Source organism: Heptranchias perlo, chromosome 2 (assembly GCF_035084215.1).
Source record: "Heptranchias perlo isolate sHepPer1 chromosome 2, sHepPer1.hap1, whole genome shotgun sequence".
Taxonomy (NCBI): Eukaryota; Metazoa; Chordata; class Chondrichthyes; order Hexanchiformes; family Hexanchidae; genus Heptranchias; species Heptranchias perlo.
In genome coordinates this window covers 34,169,068-34,192,433 of record NC_090326.1, presented here as the reverse complement: position 1 = coordinate 34,192,433, position 23,366 = coordinate 34,169,068, and the positions used below count along the sequence as shown (strand labels likewise).

General features: G+C 46.5%; 1 long non-coding RNA gene across 3 annotated transcripts in view; it reads right to left on the bottom strand.

The window, feature by feature from the left end:
• Positions 1 to 23,366, bottom strand: part of LOC137336855 (uncharacterized) — a 202,253-nt gene that overhangs the window by 63,847 nt on the left and 115,040 nt on the right. For all 3 annotated transcript variants that reach the window (XR_010966598.1, XR_010966596.1, XR_010966597.1), the window contains exon 2: positions 2,659 to 2,713. This is a non-coding gene — a long non-coding RNA (uncharacterized lncRNA). The remainder of the gene's footprint in view (positions 1 to 2,658; positions 2,714 to 23,366) is intronic.

Here is a 23,366-nt window from a genome sequence, read left to right as displayed (position 1 = left end):
AAATGTTTTACCTCAGAGAGTTATGGCTACTAGAGCAGGTCAGATGGATATTCTGCGGCAAGTGACTCACCTCCTGACTCCCCAAAGCCTTTCCACTGCCTACAAGGCACAAGTCTGGAGTGTGATAGAATACTATCCACTTGCCTGGATGAGTGCAGCTCCAACAACATTCAAGAAACCCAACACCATCCAACTAAAAGCAGTCCGCTTGACTGGCAGCCCATCCAACACCTTAAACATTCACTCCCTTCACCACCAGTGCACCGTGGCTGCAGTGTGTACTGTCTACAGGATGCACTGCAGCAACTCGACAGGGCTTCTTCGACAGCACCTATCAAATCTACGACCTCTACCATCTAGAAAAAGAAGGGCAGCAAGCATGTGGGAACACCATCACCACAGACCATCCTAACTTGGACATATATCGCCGTTCCTTCATTGTTACTGGGTCAAAATCCTGGAACTCCCTACCTAACAGCAGTGTGGGAGTACCTTCACCACATGGACTGCAGTGGTTCAAGAAGGCAGCTCACCACAATCTTCTCAATGGCAACTAGGGATGCGCAATAAATGTTGGCCTTGCCAGCGATACTCAGATCCCACAAGTGAATAATAAAAAAAAACAATGCCAGCTGCATTCAGAATCATATCCCCATCATAACTCAATACAAATGTTGTAAACACCTCTGTTCAGTTATCTCCACAGCTGTTGTTGTTAGGGAGGAAGCCAGCCACACAATTCAAACAAAATATGTAATGTAACTTGTTCAGTTATGTGCAAATCCAGAAAGCCTGGCAACTGTTTTAGGGACATTTAATTTGCTTGGACAGTTCAAATTGGAGAGTCTGTCTGGAACTTTCTAAGAGATCTGTTAGACCAGTTAGCTCACATAGTTGATAAGAATATAAGAAAAAAAACTATGCATATAAAAAGTTAATTATAAAGTATACTTTAGTATTAGAGATCACATACTATTTAATATTTTCATTAATTCAAGGAGCTAGTATAGTTTAATATCTACTGTAAATATATATTATATTCCTGTTATTTACTTGCTTGTTCAATAAATTCATTTGCCTAAAATAAGATGTGTTGTTAAGTGTTATTCAGTTGCTTATGAAAATGAGGAGAATCCTGTGAAGGCACAAGATAACTAAAGAAATCTAAATAAAGGTTTTCTGTTTGTTAGTCTGGACATACATTATCAAAACGTATCTAAATATCAGCGCAGTTAAGACACGTGAGGCCTTAGAGAGCTAAGATTCACCTATAAGGCCGATCTAAAATAAGTAACTCAGAATACCCAGACTAAGAAGAGCAGAAAAGACCCAATATGTGACAGCCATTCTCACACACCTGTCTCCCTGACTGCAGTGGCCAGTCTGCTGCTGGCGAATGCTGTGCACCATCATCCTTGTGATCTTCCCTGCATTGAAGCTGTTCCTTACCCAAGTCCATGCAAATTGAGCATTATTTTCTGACAGGCTCATGTACCATTTCATGTTGGTGGAATAATAGCTCTTACTACATGGATTAATTCTAACTACTTCTCACCATCTGTTAATCTTAGCTCGGTGAAAATTATCAGTTGCAATCATGTAAACTATAACTTTGGCAGCTTTTGAGAGCCTATTCTCATGTGAGGTGATATGAATTTCTTATTCTGAAACTTAGCCTCTAGCTACATGATACACTTTCTCTTAAAGCTATACTTTTACTTTCTCTTTTAAAGATTATTACTGTGCAATGTACCAACCATTATATTACTTTAAAACACTGACTTTATTTCTTTGATCAAGGAATATTATTTGCATTCTAATGTAATTTAGTCATCTAATTCATTGAATTGGGATGACCCAAGGGTAGTATGTTAAGATCCTGCCTTCTGGAAGTCATAGCTCGTGTTTTATTAATTTCTTGTTCATTTGATGGTGTCACAATCAAAGTGCCAATCAGGAAATTAATGTTAGTATATTCTGTTTGAAATCCAAAGCCATTTATTCAGTTTGTATTTCTAGATTGGTCATCACACACAGCTGATTATAAAACAAGTGTAAACAACTTTCTCAAAGTGGTGCATAGAATTTTCCAGCTGTCTTCTCTCTCCCTCGCCACAGAAAGTAGTCATCATATTTCTTCTAACACAGACTATTTAAATCCCAGGAATGCTTCGCTATTATGGAGGATCAAAACCATCACACGATCACTGCAACCAATCACAGAGAAGAATCTTGCTCTCTATTCTTGGCTCAGCTCAATAATTGTTGTGGTAAAGGAGAGCTTGTTACTGGAATTTCTGTGGTGCCATTGGGCTGATTTTGGTCTCGTTATTGTTCTGTTTTTCATCAAGAATGGAACAATAACAAGATCAAAATCGGCCCATTGGCACCACAGAAATTCCAGTAACAAGCTCTCCTTTACCACAACAATTATTGAGCTGAGCCAAGAATAGAGAGCAAGATTCTTCTCTGTGATTGGTTGCAGAGATCGTGTGATGGTTTTGATCCTCCATAATAGCGAAGCATTCCTGGGATTTAAATAATCTGTGTTAGAATATGATGACTACTTTCTGTGGAGAGAGAGAGAGAAGACAGCTGGAAAATTCTATGCACCACTTTGCCCCATTCGAGAGATCAGAATCACTGTACAGTACTTACCATCCCAGTCCTGCTGACCTCCGGCCCACTACGATTTTGGACCTGGCCAAATGATCTGAAAACAGATGAGAGCCTTGTTAATTTGTGCAAATTGGTGTCTTTTGACATACATACGACCCTAATGCAATTTTAGTGCATCCTTAAGAAATGGGTGCAGTGTCATAAGAAGTTCAGTGATCTTACCCAGACAGCAGAAGTGAGAATGATGTCTTACTATCTCTTTTTCACAGGGTGATGCTTTGCCACGGCACACTCCCCCTGCCGCATTCCAAATCCTTCCCTCCCTCACTCAACATGCTTTTCCTCCATTTACATTGGGTCACTGCATTATGTCTTCTTCTCATTATAATTGGAACTGGCATAAACAGCAGTCTGTTTTAATTTGGTAACAACTGGAAAGCATTTCATTCTTTCGCCACCTGCTTTCACTTTTCACACTGGAGGCACTTTCTTCCACATTACCACCTCACCATCTTTGTCACAACTTGCTGCTTCTCCCTCTCACTATGTGAAGCTGTGTCACACATCTGCACAGTCCATTACAAGAACTGCACGCTAACTCACACCCATTCTTCTTGCAGGTCAAGCTCGCTCACAACAATCGGGAGAGGAACCGAACCATGGGAAGACTAACCTCCATACAGGTCCTCACCCAGATGGAGAAGGAAGCCTTGGAGATAATTGGAGCAGGCAGGATGCAAAGCATTGGAGATGTCAAGGCTGGAGGCCAAGTGCAGCAGGATGCCTAGCTATTCCTTTTACCTTTTCCCGTTCCTCAAGCAATCACACACACAGTGTGCCGACCTGATGCTGCATTGCACTACCACCCATCTACTAATGCTTAACCTTCCCATTACTTGCTGACCTTTGTCCCTCTCCCCCTTTTTTCAGGACTATGTTATGACTCGGGCCCTGCAGCACACCTAGAGAAGAAGCACCATCACTCGTTCCATCTTTTTCAAGCACCAGCGCAGATATCAGCATTCCAGATGGGATAGATAGATCGAGCATGAACTGGTGATAGTGGAAAGAACAGAGCATTAGATGACTGGCCGGAGGGAAAGCTCGGGTTCTAGCTTTGCTGAAGAGGACAGAGATGCAGCCTTTAGCAGCCCATTGTTTGACCGAAAGATATTTCAGGTGCACCAGCAAGTGCTCGAGGTATTGGACAACCTGCCTAAGAGCTGCCACATCATATCTATCTGTATGGAGGAGATCACTTCCAGCTTTTGTGGCGCAAGGCATCAACAGTCTGCAATCTACCATGGAGCGTGTAGTCACCTCTTCGGACCCTCTGTACAGGAGTCAATGTCACCAGCACTAACATCACTGACTGAAGGTCAAACTGGTGCCGGTCAGGATCCAAGCCCCACCCTCTACTCTGCCTTCAAAAGGCTGGAGGAACACACTGATCTCCCACAGATCAGTATGTTTTGCAATGGCTGCAAAACCCACAGCCCTTTCCTGCTGACTCCTGGGGTCAATGGGGAATGAGATGAATTCAATAGGCCTGGAAAACAGCCCGATTGTGACCCGCTTTGGACAGGAATGCACTGGGCCTGAATTATATTCTATATGTCTTTGAGATGCAACCTGAAATGATCCTGATGCATTGAAATCAAGGGCTGTGGTCACCTTAACTACCACATATAATGTGATGCCAGCTGTGGTAGTGGGCTCCAGCTTCTGCTGCAGCATTCTGCAGATTTCTGATATGGCCTCTTGTGAGAAGCACAATCTCCTCCTACACTGAGGTTCAGGTAGCTCAGTCTGAGTTTGTAGACCCTTTGAGCAAGGTAAGGCCACCTGCAAGCAGCCCTCCTCCTTGCTGGACTCCTTGCAGGACTATGTGCTGCTCCCTGAGGCCCTCCCTCTGTTGCTGCTGCTGTTCTTCTTCCTCCTCCCTTCAGCCAGCAATTGGAGGTGGGGAGAAGGTCATTATCACTCCCATCCTTCAGTAAAGCAAGCACCTCTCTGCGATAAAAGAATGGCTGAAATGTCAAGAAATGGGAAAAGAAACACAATTTCAGCAAAAAAATTGTCAGAAAAGTTCCTTCAACTCTCCAGAAAGATACCAATGATCTGACAACTTGCAGATGAGTGCCCCTTTAAATAGCACTGGAAAGGTCTGCTTTCAACCTGTACTTCTCAGTACTACTGGGTGGGTCCAGGACTGAGCATTCAACATACTAAAGTTCATGAAAATGGCATTGTGGACCTATTAACATTATAGGACTCTGGAGTAGGGGGTCTGGAACAGGTGCAGAAAAGGGCCTGTTCCCTTTTAAGGGCCCTCAGTTGTTGGGAGAGACATAGAGAGCTTAGGCTTTATACTCTGGAAAAGTATAGACTTTGCAGAGATATGATTGAGGTCTTTAAAAATAATGACGGGATTAGATTCTGCCACTATCCCCAGCTCACATGGCTGCTGTTGCTCCTCTCCGTTCAATCTTTTAAATTGTGCCTCCAGTCATGAGTTCCCATCCCCCTCTGCGTTCCTAGCCAATGCCGGATCAGAATGTCTATTGACACCACTGTGTCAGCCAATGAGTTGGGAGGCAGGGCGGGACTTATGCCAACAAACAGTCCATTTTACAGCAAACAAAGTCAATTTATTCAGCAAACAGCCAACAGAGTCTATTTAAACAGTGCACTACAGCAAACAGTCTACAGAGCGTATTTAAAAAGTCTCTATGAACATCTCCTGATAAAAGCAGGGGGAATTCTCCAGCGAAACGCAGTGAGTGGAGGATAGTTACATAATACAAATTATGTGCGTAAAATCAATCCCAGTCATTTATGGCAGTGTGGTCTCCAGGAGTGATTGTTGGGGGAATTACCCATTCTGGCCGGGAATAGTGGTGTCACGATATGCAGCCATGCTTGATGGGAGTCCACCAATCATTATACAAATTAGCTGACCTTGGGAAAACACCTCCCAGTCAGCAACACCTATTTTTGGCTGGAGGTATTAGCCGCCAAAAGTGGGTGATGCTGATCCTGAGGTGTTTTCCCAAAATCAGCTAATTTGATCAACCAGCGCATCAGCTTTACAAAAACATCTCTGAGTTAACAATTGTCAGTGTAACAGTTTTAATCCTTCAGCAGAGAAGACTGAAAAGATTTAGCATTTTATCTTCAGTTAACTCAGTTTAGTAAAATGTATTGCTTAATTATATACAATTGTAAACAATTTTACAACACCAAGTTATAGTCCAACAATTTTTATTTGAAATCTACAAGCTTTCGGAGGCTTCCTCCTTCCTCAGGTAAATGTCAGGAGCTCCTTGAAGCCTACGCATTTATAAATCACAGAACAATACATGGTGTTTACAGACTGCCCCTGCAACTGCCCGTTGCCAAGGCAATCACCGTGTTCAGACAGAGAGGTGTCACTTACAGAACCCCCGAATACACATTCAACAAAAAAACAAACAGGAAAAAAAAACAGAGAGAGAGGCAGAAACATCCGGAAGGCAGAGAAAGCCAGCAAATGACCCATTATATTAAAAACAGATAGCTTTTGTTCGCTGGTGGGGTAACGTGTAGCGTGACATGAACCCAAGATCCCGGTTGAGGCCGTCCTCATGGGTGCGGAACTTGGCTATCAATTTCTGCTCGACGATTTTGCGTTGTCGTGTGTCTCGAAGGCCGCCTTGGAGAACGCTTACCCGAAGATCGGTGGCTGAATGTCCCTGACTGCTGAAGTGTTCCCCGACTGGGAGGGAACCCTCCTGTCTGGCGATTGTTGCGCAGTGTCCGTTCATCCGTTGTCGCAGTGCCTGCATGGTCTCGCCAATGTACCATGCTCCGGGGCATCCTTTCCTGCAGCGTATGAGGTAGACAACGTTGGCCGAGTCACAGGAGTATGAACCATGCACCTGGTGGGTGGTGTCCTCTCGTGTGATGGTGGTATCTGTGTCGATGATCTGGAATGTCTTGCAGAGGTTGCCATGGCAGGGTTGTGTGGTGTCGTGGACGCTGTTCTCCTGAAAGCTGGGTAATTTGCTGCGAACGATGGTCTGTTTGAGGTTGGGTGGCTGTTTGAAGGCGAGTAGTGGAGGTGTGTTTTTTTGTTGAATGTGTATTCGGGGGTTCTGTAGGTGGCACCTCTCTGTCTGAACACGGTGATTGCCTTGGCAACGGGCAGTTGCAGGGGCAGTCTGTAAACACCATGTATTGTTCTGTGATTTATAAATGCGTAGGCTTCAAGGAGCTCCTGACATTTACCTGAGGAAGGAGGAAGCCTCCGAAAGCTTGTAGATTTCAAATAAAAATCGTTGGACTATAACTTGGTGTTGTAAAATTGTTTACAATTGTCAACCCCAGTCCATCACCGGCATCTCCACATCATAATTATATACAAGGCTTTATGTATTTTTGGGAATTGCACTTGAGAAAGAAAACACAATAAAAATAGCTTTTTTTTAAACAGTTAAACTTTGATCCCTTTGCCTTTGCAAGAAGAAAATTTTACTCTTTGGAAGTTTCCCTACTGCAGCAATTGATTTGAATATGTAGAGATGGGTTTTAAGAAGGATATTGCAATGTATCATCTTGCAAATGGGACATTGCATGAAACTAAATGCTTGAGCCCTGAAGTTGCTGCACTTTCTGTAAGTCCCAGATTTTCATTAATTATTTTCTGTTTAGCAAAACTCTCCATTTCTATAACTGGCTTCGGCACACACCTGATAACTCAAATCGTAGCTGGCAGGAGATTTTTCATTCCAGCAAACGGTCCTGTTTTTAGTACTACATGTACATGCCTTGCAGCAAGTGTAGCCTTCGCAACCAGTGTCTCCCCAAACTTGCAGGTTAATGGTTCAGTTTTAGTGCAACAAATTTCTTTAAGTGCATCTACTTTGAGACAATGCTGTAACAGATGAGTGCTTTTAGAGAATATTATTTCCTTAAAGACTCATACTTCTGATATGTTGTTCTGTTGGGGTTATTTCCAGCTGTGCTTGTACGATTGCCAGTTGTATGGGTGATATAACGTGAATGCATTCTGCATAATTTATAGATCTCTCACAACAAGAGATGCATAAGTACAAAAAGCTGAATGGAAAGGAAGCTCAGAAAATACATTTATCAATCTACAAGCTATGCATAAAGAATTAGACTGACACAAATCAGTTTTTACAGATTGAATTCCAGTCATTGGGAATATCTGAGAAGGGATTAACCTGTCAGCTTCTCGAAGCAGAAAAATCATATGAAAGCTAACGGAAGGTCAGGATTTGAATATATTATACTGCACAGTACAAGAGATTTAAGGAAATCTAATACTGATTAACATTTAAATTAAATCTCTACTATATATATCAGCGTTTATTGGACTTGTAAAGGTTTTACTTATTTCCTTGACATCCTTTAGGATTTCCCAGTAAAAACTGTCAGCCTGCAATGATTAGACTTGTGTGAAGCCAATGAGCTCCAAACATCCCATATTTACCTCTCACAGGCACTTAGAGATGGATTTTCAGGCCTCCTGTCCGGCAGAAACGGGCCGTTAGTGCCTGAAATGGTGGGCCATTGCCACTGTCACTGAGACTGCAGCAGCGTTTACCTGGGCCTATCGCTGGGCAGCCGGAGCAGCCCGCTGAGTCAGGCAGTAGGCCCATTTTAAATGTTAATTGAGGTCCTTTGACGTACACAAGACCCCGTTTGCCATTTTCGGACTCAACTGGGCAGAGGATGCGCCGTGCACACTCCGACCTGTATCAGGTGGCATCGCGGCCAAAGAGGATCCCAAAGGTAATCCTGTGGAGGAACAGGTGTTCCTCCCCCCTGCCCTCTACAGTCGCGGGGCCCCCGCACGAACTTACCTACTTGCAGCCTAGGGGTGGTGAACTGCCCTGGGGTGCACGATCTCCGGCTGCAGCCCACCATCCCAATGCTAATGAGGCCTGGACCTCAAAATGGACCGGGCCAATCCACCTCTTAGTCTGCTTTCAGTTACAGTATTTGTACTTTGTGATAAGAAGAACAGAGCAAATAGAAAATCAAATATGTGAAAAATAAAGTCAAATATGGGCAGTGCAGACAGGTACATATGAACATAAGAACTAGGAGCAGGAGTAGGCCATACGGCCCCTCGAGCCTGCTCCGCCATTCAATAAGATCATAGCTGATCTTCGACCTCAACTTTCCTGCTTTAGTAAGCGCATCCAATTTTCTTGATAAGGTTGTACATCACAGTAATTGTAAACAATTTTACAACACCAAGTTATAGTCCAGCAATTTTATTTTAAATTCACAAGCTTTCGGAGGCTTCCTCCTTCCTCAGGTGAACGATGTGGAAGCCTCCGAAAGCTTGTGAATTTAAAATAAAATTGCTGGACTATAACTTGGTGTTGTAAAATTGTTTACAATTGTCAACCCCAGTCCATCACCGGCATCTCCACATCATCACAGTAAATGGTCAAACACCAGATAGAAAATTAAAGGGTAGATTTTCTGATCTGCTTCATCGGTTGTGCTAGCACAGACACTGCAAGTGAGGGCAAGTAGGCTTTAAGCCTATTTCTCACTCGATTTCTACATTCCCCGATTGTTGAGGCAGCGAATTGTTACAGTGCAGAGAGGTCTGACACATTTTGTGCAAGAACCTCATTAAGGTCATATTTTATGTACAAATATGTAAAGTAGATCCTGGCGCGGTTTCCCCAGATTTTTGTGTTACAAGCTCATGTTGACTGACTTATGAGAAGCTCCCTGTGTGACAGAGCTGTTAATGTGGCACAGGATTTGTATGGAATTAACCCCCCCCCCATGTTCATGGTACCTATTTAGTGCTGTTATGAGAGAGATGCAGTGATATTTGTCCAGGTTTGTCCCCAGCAGCTCTGTAACACAGGACTGTGTGCTCTACAGACTGTTCCCAGGGACACACACCGAGACAAATATCAACTGCTGTTGGAAGACCATCAACTCGATGAAAGACGCCCTTTGGTCTGCCCAAAGCTTGCTAATCGTCCAGTGCTAGGGGCTATCCTTGACCGAGTGTTGCAGACTGGTACATTCCAAGGTCCAGGACTACGTGCTGAGGGATGCTCTGAAGCTTGTTGCGGCCGCCACAAAGACTCAATGGGGAAAGGCCACAGTTTAGGGCCCTCCAGCCATTGTATACCGAGGGGCTAGAATCCGAGTAAAAACCCATCGGGCTGAATGTGTAATGATAATAATGAATGTAATTTAATTGTAATTGTAAGTGCAATGAAGCACCTTAGAGCGTCATGGACTGTATTTACCATGTATGATATGTAATTGTATTGTTTGAATCGTGATATTTGAATTGTATTGTGTGTACCCTGCAGATTTTACGAATAAAGTATATCCTTGAAATAAAAAAAATTAGTGCTGTCATGTTTTTATAATAGGTTTTTTACGTTCTTTCTAAAAAAAATTAATATTTACTCATAACAGTAAGTATCTTTTGGGACGCCCCAGATAAAAGTCAATGTAGCCGATTTTAACTTGGCTAAATCAGTATTAATGAGACGGTAATGGCCTCATTAATGCTTACCGCTCCGTTAATGCTGATGCTCCAGCAGCCACCATTTTTAAAGGGGCCTAACATTGGGTGGCCGAAGTGCCCACCTGTTTCAGGTGGTAGGCTCTTTTAACATGGCATCTTAGGGCAGAACTGAGGAGATCATGTGCCATGCACTCCAAGACCACGTTCACTGGCGGTACAGCAGAACAAGCTCCAAAAGGTATTTTTGTGGGGCCCGGAGGAACAGGAATGTTGCATCGAGCTGCTTCGGGACTCCCGTTTATCACCCAAAGCTCGCAACTTCTATTTAAATGAGGCACATACCGCATTGTCCTGAAATTGTCTGGCACATACCACACTGTCCAGCAGTTCCTTGGCACATACCGCACTGCCCAGGAGTTGTCTGGCACATACCGCACTGTACAGAAGTTCCTTGGCACATACCGCACTGTCCAGAAGTTCCCTAGCACATACCGCACTGTCCAGGAGTTGTCTGGCACATACCGCACTGTCCAGACGTTGTCTGGCACATACCGCACTGTCCAGAAGTTCCCTAGCACATACTGCACTATCCAGAAGTTGTCTGGCACATACCGCACTGTCCAGAAGTTGTCTGGCACATACCGCACTGTCCAGAAGTTCCCTAGCACATACCGCACTGTCCAGAAGTTGTCTGGCACATACCGCACTGTCCAGAAGTTCCCTGGCACATACCGCACTGTCCAGAAGTTGTCTGGCACATACCGCACTGTCCAGAAGTTGTCTGGCACATACCGCACTGTCCAGAAGTTGTCTGGCACATACCGCACTGTCCAGAAGTTGTCTGGCACATACCACACTGTCCAGACGTTGTCTGGCACATACCACACAGTCCAGAAGTTCCCTAGCACATACCACACTGTCCAGAAGTTGTCTGGCACATACCACACTGTCCAGACGTTGTCTGGCACATACCACACAGTCCAGAAGTTCCCTAGCACATACCACACTGTCCAGAAGTTGTCTGGCACATACCACACTGTCCAGACGTTGTCTGGCACATACCACACAGTCCAGAAGTTCCCTAGCACATACCACACAGTCCAGAAGTTCCCTAGCACATACCACACTGTCCAGACGTTGTCTGGCACATACCGCACTGTCCAGAAGTTCCCTAGCACATACTGCACTGTCCAGAAGTTGTCTGGCACATACCGCACTGTCCAGAAGTTCCCTAGCACATACCACACAGTCCAGACGTTGTCTGGCACATACCGCACTGTCCAGGAGTTGTCTGGCACATACCGCACTGTCCAGAAGTTGTGTGGCACATACTGCACTATCCAGAAGTTGTCTGGCACATACCGCACTGTCCAGAAGTTGTCTGGCACATACCGCACTGTCCAGAAGTTGTCTGGCACATACCGCACTGTCCAGAAGTTGTCTGGCACATACTGTATTGTCCAGGAGTTGTCTGGCACATACCACACTGTCCAGGAGTTGTCTGGCACATACCGCACTGTCCAGAAGTTGTGTGGCACATACCGCACTGTCCAGGAGTTGTCTGGCACATACCGCACTGTCCAGGAGTTGTCTGGCACATACCGCACTGTCCAGGAGTTGTCTGGCACATACCGCACTGTCCAGGAGTTGTCTGGCACATACCGCACTGTCCAGAAGTTGTCTGGCACATACCGCACTGTCCAGAAGTTGTCTGGCACATACCGCACTGTCCAGAAGTTGTCTGGCACATACCGCACTGTCCAGGAGTTGTCTGGCACATATCACACTGTCCAGGAGTTGTCTGGCACATACCGCACTGTCCAGAAGTTGTCTGGCACATACCGCACTGTCCAGGAGTTGTCTGGCACATATCACACTGTCCAGAAGTTGTCTGGCACATACCGCACTGTCCAGAAGTTGTCTGGCACATACTGTATTGTCCAGGAGTTGTCTGGCACATACCACACTGTCCAGGAGTTGTCTGGCACATACTGCACTGTCCAGGAGTTGTCTGGCACATACCACACTGTACAGGAGTTGTCTGGCACATACCGCATTGTCCAGGAGTTCCCTAGCACATACTGCACTGTCCAGGAGTTGTCTGGCACATACCACACAGTCCAGAAGTTCCCTGTCACATACCACACTGTACAGGAGTTGTCTGGCACATACCGCACTGTCCAGAAGTTCCCTGTCACATACCACACTGTCCAGAAGTTCCCTGTCACATACCACACAGTCCAGAAGTTCCCTAGCACATACTGCACTGTCCAGAAGTTGTCTGGCACATACCGCACTGTCCAGAAGCTGTCTGGCACATACCGCACTGTCCAGAAGCTGTCTGGCACATACCGCACTGTCCAGAAGTTGTCTGGCACATACTGCACTGTCCAGAAGTTCCCTAGCACATACCGCACTGTCCAGAAGTTCCCTAGCACATACCGCACTGTACAGGTGTTGTCTGCAACATACCGCACTGTCCAGGAGTTGTCTGGCACATACCACACTGTCCAGGAGTTGTCTGGCACATACCGCATTGTCCAGGAGTTCCCTAGCACATACTGCACTGTCCAGGAGTTGTCTGGCACATACCACACAGTCCAGAAGTTCCCTGTCACATACCACACTGTACAGGAGTTGTCTGGCACATACCGCACTGTCCAGAAGTTCCCTAGCACATACCACACAGTCCAGACGTTGTCTGGCACATACCGCACTGTCCAGGAGTTGTCTGGCACATACCGCACTGTCCAGAAGTTGTGTGGCACATACTGCACTATCCAGAAGTTGTCTGGCACATGCCGCACTGTCCAGAAGTTGTGTGGCACATACCGCACTGTCCAGGAGATGTCTGCCACATACCGCACTGTCCAGGAATTGTCTGGCACATACCGCACTGTCCAGGAGTTGTCTGGCACATACCGCACTGTCCAGGAGTTGTCTGGCACATACCGCACTGTCCAGAAGTTGTCTGGCACATACCGCACTGTCCAGAAGTTGTCTGGCACATACCGCACTGTCCAGAAGTTGTCTGGCACATACTGCACTGTCCAGGAGTTGTCTGGCACATATCACACTGTCCAGGAGTTGTCTGGCACATACCGCACTGTCCAGAAGTTGTCTGGCACATACCGCACTGTCCAGGAGTTGTCTGGCACATATCACACTGTCCAGAAGTTGTCTGGCACATACCGCACTGTCCAGAAGTTGTCTGGCACATACTGTATTGTCCAGGAGTTGTCTGGCACATACCACACTGTCCAGGAGTTGTCTGGCACATACTGCACTGTCCAGGAGTTGTCTGGCACATACCACACAGTCCAGAAGTTCCCTGTCACATACCACACTGTACAGGAGTTGTCTGGCACATACCGCACTGTCCAGAAGTTCCCTAGCACATACCGCACTGTACAGGAGTTGTCTGGCACATACCGCACTGTCCAGAAGTTCCCTGTCACATACCACACAGTCCAGAAGTTTCCTAGCACATACTGCACTGTCCAGAAGTTGTCTGGCACATACCACACTGTCCAGAAGCTGTCTGGCACATACCGCACTGTCCAGAAGTTGTCTGGCACATACTGCACTGTCCAGAAGTTCCCTAGCACATACCGCACTGTCCAGAAGTTCCCTAGCACATACCGCACTGTACAGGAGTTGTCTGCAACATACCGCACTGTCCAGGAGTTGTCTGGCACATACCACACTGTCCAGGAGTTGTCTGGCACATACCGCATTGTCCAGGAGTTCCCTAGCACATACTGCACTGTCCAGGAGTTGTCTGGCACATGCCACACAGTCCAGAAGTTCCCTGTCACATACCACACTGTACAGGAGTTGTCTGGCACATACCGCACTGTCCAGAAGTTCCCTAGCACATACCGCACTGTCCAGGAGTTGTCTGGCACATACCGCACTGTCCAGAAGTTCCCTGTCACATACCACACTGTCCAGAAGTTCCCTGTCACATACCACACAGTCCAGAAGTTCCCTAGCACATACTGCACTATCCAGAAGTTGTCTGGCACATACCGCACTGTCCAGAAGTTGTCTGGCACATACTGTATTGTCCAGGAGTTGTCTGGCACATACTGTATTGTCCAGGAGTTGTCTGGCACATACCACACTGTCCAGGAGTTGTCTGGCACATACTGTATTGTCCAGGAGTTGTCTGGCACATACCACACTGTCCAGGAGTTGTCTGGCACATACCGCACTGTCCAGGAGTTCCCTAGCACATACCGCACTGTCCAGAAGTTCCCTAGCACATACCGCACTGTACAGGAGTTGTCTGGCACATACCACACTGTCCAGGAGTTGTCTGGCACATACCGCACTGTCCAGAAGTTCCCTGTCACATACCACACAGTCCAGAAGTTCCCTGTCACATACCACACTGTCCAGAAGTTGTCTGGCACATACTGTATTGTCCAGGAGTTGTCTGGCACATACTGTATTGTCCAGGAGTTGTCTGGCACATACTGTATTGTCCAGGAGTTCCCTAGCACATACTGCACTGTCCAGGAGTTCTCTGGCACATACCACACAGTCCAGAAGTTCCCTGTCACATACCACACAGTCCAGAAGTTCCCTGTCACATACCACACTGTCCAGAAGTTGTCTGGCACATACTGTATTGTCCAGGAGTTGTCTGGCACATACTGTATTGTCCAGGAGTTGTCTGGCACATACCGCACTGTCCAGAAGTTGTCTGGCACATACCGCACTGTCCAGAAGTTGTCTGGCACATACTGTATTGTCCAGGAGTTGTCTGGCACATACCACACTGTCCAGGAGTTGTCTGGCACATACCGCACTGTCCAGAAGTTGTCTGGCACATACTGTATTGTCCAGGAGTTGTCTGGCACATACCACACTGTCCAGGAGTTGTCTGGCACATACCGCACTGTCCAGGAGTTCCCTAGCACATACCGCACTGTCCAGAAGTTCCCTAGCACATACCGCACTGTACAGGAGTTGTCTGGCACATACCACACTGTCCAGGAGTTGTCTGGCACATACCACACTGTCCAGAAGTTCCCTGTCACATACCACACTGTCCAGGAGTTGTCTGGCACATACCACACAGTCCAGAAGTTCCCTGTCACATACCACACTGTACAGGAGTTGTCTGGCACATACCGCACTGTCCAGAAGTTCCCTAGCACATACCGCACTGTACAGGAGTTGTCTGGCACATACCGCACTGTCCAGAAGTTCCCTAGCACATACCGCACTGTACAGGAGTTGTCTGGCACATACCGCATTTTCCAGGAGTTCCCTGTCAAATACCACACTGTCCAGGAGTTGTCTGGCACATACCACACAGTCCAGAAGTTCCCTGTCACATACCACACTGTACAGGAGTTGTCTGGCACATACCGCACTGTCCAGAAGTTCCCTAGCACATACCGCACTGTACAGGAGTTGTCTGGCACATACCGCATTGTCCAGGAGTTCCCTAGCACATACTGCACTGTCCAGGAGTTGTCTGGCACATACCGCACTGTCCAGAAGTTCCCTGTCACATACCACACTGTCCAGGAGTTGTCTGGCACATACCACACAATCCAGAAGTTCCCTGTCACATACCACACTGTACAGGAGTTGTCTGGCACATACCGCACTGTCCAGAAGTTCCCTAGCACATACCGCACTGTCCAGAAGTTGTCTGGCACATACTGTATTGTCCAGGAGTTGTCTGGCACATACCACACTGTCCAGGAGTTGTCTGGCACATACCGCACTGTCCAGAAGTTCCCTAGCACATACCGCACTGTACAGGAGTTGTCTGGCACATACCACACTGTCCAGGAGTTGTCTGGCACATACCACACAGTCCAGAAGTTCCCTGTCACATACCACACTGTACAGGAGTTGTCTGGCACATACCGCACTGTTCAGAAGTTCCCTAGCACATACCGCACTGTCCAGGAGTTGTCTGGCACATACCGCACTGTCCAGAAGTTCCCTAGCACATACCGCACTGTACAGGAGTTGTCTGGCACATACCGCACTGTCCAGAAGTTCCCTAGCACATACCGCACTGTACAGGAGTTGTCTGGCACATACTGCACTGTCCAGGAGTTGTCTGGCACATACTGCACTGTCCAGGAGTTGTCTGGCACATACCGCATTGTCCAGAAGTTCCCTGTCACATACCACACTGTCCAGGAGTTGTCTGGCACATACCACACAGTCCAGAAGTTCCCTGTCACATACCACACTGTACAGGAGTTGTCTGGCACATACCGCACTGTCCAGAAGTTCCCTAGCACATACCACACTGTCCAGGAGTTGTCTGGCACATACCACACAATCCAGAAGTTCCCTGTCACATACCACACTGTACAGGAGTTGTCTGGCACATACCGCACTGTCCAGAAGTTCCCTAGCACATACCGCACTGTGCAGGAGTTGTCTGGCACATACCACACTGTCCAGGAGTTGTCTGGCACATACCGCACTGTCCAGAAGTTCCCTGTCACATACCACACTGTCCAGAAGTTCCCTGTCACATACCACACAGTCCAGAAGTTCCCTAGCACATACTGCACTATCCAGAAGTTGTCTGGCACATACCACACTGTCCAGAAGCTGTCTGGCACATACCGCACTGTTCAGAAGTTGTCTGGCACATACTGCACTGTCCAGAAGTTCCCTAGCACATACCGCACTGTCCAGAAGTTCCCTAGCACATACCGCACTGTACAGGAGTTGTCTGGCACATACCACACTGTCCAGGAGTTGTCTGGCACATACCACACTGTCCAGGAGTTGTCTGGCACATACCGCACTGTCCAGAAGTTCCCTGTCACATACCACACAGTCCAGAAGTTCCCTAGCACATACTGCACTGTCCAGAAGCTGTCTGGCACATACCACACTGTCCAGAAGCTGTCTGGCACATACCGCACTGTCCAGAAGCTGTCTGGCACATACCACACTGTTCAGAAGCTGTCTGGCACATACCAGCAAAACAGGAACAGATGAAAATAACCCAGCTCTTCCACAGGAAAACAGCTTTTTCGCTGGAGCTTGGGGAGCTACAAACTTATCTAATTGTGAGCTAAAGATTCCCATGGCAGTGATGAACTCAAGGGAAAATGAATAATTGGGGTTTTGTTTTAAAGTGCGTTAAATACACTGCTTCATGGTTGAAGTGATGTAAGAGGAAAGAAATCATGCCAGGAGGAATAGCAGGCACTAGAACTGCACCAGGTGCATCTGCCACTAAGCCAACAACCATGCAGACCTACCTGCCAATGACCAAAGACAACCACCTGCATTTGCTCCAAGTCAGCAGCGAGCCATTTAAGAGCTTTATCATCTGCTGTAGGGATACCTGCAGCCAACTTGCAGCATAGGGTCAGAGCTGCTATGGCAAGCAAGTTCACCACCATCCTCAATAGGCAATTGGTACATTGCTCAGTCTGGCCAGCACATTCATCTCCTTTATCACTAGAAGAATGCAACATGACGCAGCTGCCAAATCCACCACACTGCTGTATTCTCCAAACTTTAGCCAAGGCTCAGTGGGTAGTATTCTTGCCTCTGAGTCAGAAGGTTGTGGGTTCAAGTCTCACTGCAGAGATTTGAGCACAAAATCCAGGCTGGCACTCAAGTGCAGTACTGAGGGAGTGCTGCACTGTTGGAGATGCCGTCTTTCGGATTAGACATTAAACCGAGACCCCGTCTGCCCTTTCAGGTGGGCGTAAAAAATCCCGTGGCACTATTTCAAAGAAGAGCAGCGAAATTCTTCCCGGTCTCCTGGCCAGTATTTATCCCTCAACCAACATCACTAAAAAAATTGTGGTCATTATCACATTGCTGTTTGTGGGATTTTGCTGTGTGCAAATTGACTGCCTATTTCTTACATCACAACAGTGACTACACTTCAAAATGTACTTCATTGGCTGTAAAGCACTTTGGGACGTCCTGAGGTTGTGAAAGGCGCTATATAAATGCAAGTCTGACTTTCTTTACAAGAGGTCATTGATAGCAGCCATGTGGCCTACTGGCCACTGCTACTCATCACCTGTGCACTCTGCCTCAATCACTACATCCTTTAGGATGGATGTAGCTGCGCTGGTACTTGCAGACTTTGATGAGAGGTGTTGTGTGGTTCTGGTAATCCTGTTAGGCTGCTCTTCCAAATCAACAATGACAGAAAAGAACAAATGTTTGAACGTTGAGGCTGACACCCTCCAAGGGAGCAAAGAATTTGTGATTTTTTTTAGCCTTTCTGCAAGTCAAGAGTTCGGCTCAGTGGGAAGTAAGAGATTGCTATGACTTAGATTTCTATCCTGTGAATCAAAACTCATTTGTTGCAATGAGGGGATTAGTGTCTATCAATTTAGACTTGGCGTAAGGACTTGCAGAGAAATTTGGGTTTAAAAGTGCTTCAGAATATACTCTAGGCTGTGATTCCACCCCTGCTAACTGGATCTTCACTTTGTCGAAATGGAACATGCCTCATACTAAATAATAGATATCATATTAAAATATCGTATTACTTAATATCTTATTACATTTTCCTCTCTGTGGTGTACAACACAAGGGTAATTGCCCTCCTGCGTGCTGCTGGCAGGGTGCCTCACCCACTGGCAGCACAAATTGGACGTTCGCCAGACTCCTCGCTGGCAGCAACCACTTAGAACACTCCCTCCCCCTCCCCCCACTTTGTCAAAGTTTCACCATAGCTAATCACATTTGTCAAGCAGCCCTCTTAAACATCACTCTTACAAGATGTGCAACTCCTCTTAAATAAACCATTTGTGGTGGGAGCACATCTCACCAAAATGGTGTTGTTCAGTGCAGTCTTATCTGATTTTGTACAGAACAAGCTATTCCTTGGAATATTTTATAGCATTTTGCTCATTTTCAGTATCTGCTGGGCAAGCCAAGTTCCGTGCTGGATATAGCAGCATCTCATTTTAACCAGGTTATATATGTCCAAGATAGGAAATGTCTTACATGTGTAGTGTCACAATTTTGATGGTCTAATCCCGGTGATCCTCTCCTCCAAAATGTTATTTCTCTGATTTGTGATGGTACCACAAAAAACAACACTGTTAACAATAACTGAGCGGGAATGATATTCACCTTTGATACAGCCCATTTCCCACATGGGGAGGCTCATCTAGTTAATCTCTGATTTTGTTCAACAAGACTGCATAATTTTACTCAACTGTCAATGCATCTTGATTCCTGAATAGGGAATACTCAAGTTTAAAATCTCCGAGTACTCTCTGGTTGCTGGGAACCTTACCCATTACCAGCACGCACTCAGAAAATTACCCCTTGAGACTACTTCATAATATTTTCTGTTTACATCAGATTTATAACAGTAGAACACAAGTCAGAAGAAATGATGATTAAACTGTACAGTGTTCTGTTCAGACCACACTTGGATATGGGGCTAGAAATTGGGCTGTCTAGCGCCCGTTGTTTCAGTGCTATGCGGCCTCTCGAAGTGCCACGGTGGCGTCTTGGCTGTGCACGCACGTTTCTAGCATAATGTGCGCCGAATGCTATCTTGGTATAGGTATTAGCACACGTGCAGAGAACAAATGCTGACAGTATGTAAAGTAGGGAGAAAATGTGTAGAGTGTGCACCATTGACTTAAAGTGACACCATTTTGGAACTGAATGCTCAACTCAACATACAGTTTTAACCACGCACACCTGAACATGACTTAGAGTGCCTGGAGGACCCCCCCCCCCCCCCCCCCACCACAGTGCTATTTAAAGGGACCATGCAGGTGTTGCAGGTTAATTGTTGGATTATTACTTCTGGCTGCTGGTGGAATAGGAAGTGTTTTTTGAAGCTCCCTATACTTACTGAGAGTTGCTAGAGTACATTTGAGAGTGATTTGACAGGTACTGCCTTACAGTTCGGAAAGTTACAACCGTGGTTAAACAACATTCCTGGCAACCATGGATGGTCTGCTAGGGCTCCCACTGGGCATTGAGCACGACTGGGAGCATGCAGAGAGGTCACGCACAGCAGATCAAGCTGCGAGGAGAGGGAGGAGGAGGGTGATTCAAGGGGTTCAGGGTAAACATGTTTCCACAAAGAAAAAGGGAGGGGCTGCCAAATCTAGAGCCTCCTGGAAGCATTCAGGGTAAGGCAGAAAAAGAAAGCCTATGATAGACACCGGGAACTCAATACTATGGAAAGCTTAGAGGAGTGTACAAAGTGCAGGGGTGAAGTCAAAAAGGAAATTGGGAAAGCAAAGAGAGGGCATGAAAAAATATTAGCAGGTAAAATCAAAGAAAACCCAAAGATGTTTTATAAATACATTAAGAGCAAGAGAATAACTAAGGAAAGAGTAGGGCCTGTTAGAGACCAAAAAGGTAAACTATGTGTGGAGGCGGGAGATGTGGATATGGTTCTTAATGAATACTTTGCATCTGTTTTCACAAAGGAGAGGGACGATGCAGGGATTGAAGCTAAGGAGGAGTGTGAAATATTGGATAGAATAAACTTAGTGAGAAAGGAAGTATTAAGGGGATTAGCATCTTTGAAAGTGGATAAATCACCAGGGCTGGATGAAATGTGTCTCAGGCTGTTAAAAGAAGCCAGGGAGGAATAGTGGAGGCTTTAACAATCATTTTCCAAACTTCACTGGATACAGGCGTAGTGCCGGAGGATTGGAGGACTGCTAATGTTGTTTAAAAAGGGAGTGAAGGATAGACCGAGTAATTACAGGCCAGTCAGCCTAACCTCGGTGGTGGGCAAATTATTGGAATCAATTCTGAGGGACAGGATAAACTGTCACTTAGAAAGGTACAGACTAATCAAGGACAGTCAGCACGGACTTGATAAGGGGAGGTCGTGTCTGACTAACTTGATTGAATTTTTCAAGGAGGTGACAAGGAGGATTGATGAGTGTAGCGCAATTGATGTAGTCTATAGGGATTTTAGCAAGGCCTTTGACAAGGTCCCACATGGCAGATTGGTCAAAAAAGTAAAGGCCCATGGGATCCAAGGGAATGTGGCAAATTGGATTCAAAATTGGCTCAGTGGCAGGAAGCAAAGGGTAATGGTCGACGGGTGTTTTTGTGACTGGAAGGCTGTATCCAGTGGGGTGCCGCAGGGCTCGGTATTAGGACCTTTGCTTTTTGTGGCATACATTAACGATTTGGACATAAACGTAGGGGGTATGATTAAGAAATTTGCGGATGACACAAAGATTGGCCATGTGGTTGATAGTGAGGAGGAAAGTTGTAGACTGCAGGAAGATATCAATGGACTGGTCAGATGGGCAGAAAAGTGGCAAATGGAGTTCAATCCGGAGAAGTGTGAGGTAATGCATTTGGGGAGAGCAAACGAAGCAAGGGAATACACAATAAATAGGAGGATACTGAGAGGTATAGAGGAAGTGAGGGACCTTGGAGTGCATGTCCACAGATCCCTGAAGGTAGCAGGCCAGGTAGATAAGGTGGTTAAGAAGATATTTGGAATGCTTTCTTTATTAGCTGAGGCATAGAATATAAAAGCAGGGATGTTATGCTGGAACTGTATAAAACACTAGTTAGGCCACAGCTTGAGTACTGCGCACAGTTCTGGTCACCACATTACAGGAAGGATATAATTGCACTAGAGAGGGTGCAGAAGAGATTTATGAGGATGTTGCCAGGACTGGAGAATTTTAGCTATGATGACAGATTGGATCGGCTGGGGTTGTTTTCCTGGGAACAGAGGAGGCTGAGGGAAGATTTAATTGAGGTGTACAAAATTATGAGGGGCCTAGATAGAGTGGGTAGGAAGGACCTATTCCCTTAGTGGAGGAGTCAATAACCAGGGGGCATAGATTTAAAATGATTGGTAGAAGGATTAGAGCAGAAATGAGGAAAAATGTTTTCACCCAGAGAGTGGTGGGGGTCTGGAACTCACTGCCTGAGAGGGTGGTAGAGGCAGAAACCCTCAACTCATTTAAAAAATACCTGGATGTGCACCTGAAGAGCCGTGACCTGCAGGGCTACGGACCAAATGTGGGAAAGTGGGATTAGGCTGGGTGGCTCGTTTCTCAGCCAGCACAGACACGATGGGCCGAATGGCCTCTTTCTGTGCCATAAATTTTCTATGATTCTATGAGTTGCAGGGCACTAAGCAGGAGGCCATAGCCAATGATGGCCTTCAGGGACCAATTCTCTTACCTCGAGGAGGATTGCATCCGACGGCTGAGGTTCACCAAGGAAGCCGTAACCGAGATCCGTCAACTGGTGCGGCCACAACTACAGCCTCAGAGCAGGGCAAGGACAGCATTGCCTGTGACTGTAAAGGTAACCGTGGCACTGAACTTCTACGGCTCAGGATCATTTCAGGCCTCTGCTGGCGATAAGTGCAACATCTCGCAGTATGCAGTGCATTGCTGCTTATTGGAGGTCACAGACGCGTTTACGAAATGAGGAACAGGTTCATCACCTTCCCTCTTGACAGAGACAAGCAGAACAAGCGAGCACAAGGGTTTGCTCGCATTGCCGGCTTCCCCTTGGTGCAGAGTACCATTGATGGCACGCACATTGCCCTGCGTGCCCCGCATATCAACTCAGCCGTCTTCGCGAACTGAAAGGGTCTCCATTCCCTGAACGTGCAGCTGGTGTGCAACCACACACATCGAATCATGGAGTTCGATGCCCGCTACCCTGGGAACAGTCACGACACCTTTGTTATGCGCAGTCCAACGTGCCAGCTATCTTTCACCCGGCTCGGCAAGTCAAAAGCTGGCTACTGGCCGACAAAGTCTATCCCCTCATGCGGTGGTCATGACTTCAGTCGGGAACCCATGCACACATGCAGAGCAGGCCTACAATGAGAGCCATGCTGCCGCATGTAACATCGTGGAGCACACTATTTAAGACTGCTAGAAGGAAGTTTTTCTTTAAGTATAGAGTGATCAATACATGGAATGGACTCCCAACAATATTGGAGGCAAAAACCCTGGAATCATTTGGATGCTAAAGTTGTGGAGAACTTTCGGGTCATTCTGAATGAAGCAAGCAAGATGGGCCAAATGGCCTTCCTCATCCAGAAATATCTTGTGATCTTGCACTAAGAGGAGATTGTCCATTTCAGTGCTCCGGGAGAATATTTCAGGGAAAGGAAACCCGATGTGAAAGTATGAGTCCGCAGGTAAGTAACAAAGTAGCCCAGCACCATCCCATTTTGTTGGCTGCGGAAGTGGAGGTGGTGCTGCCTGAGGTAGTAGAGAGGAGT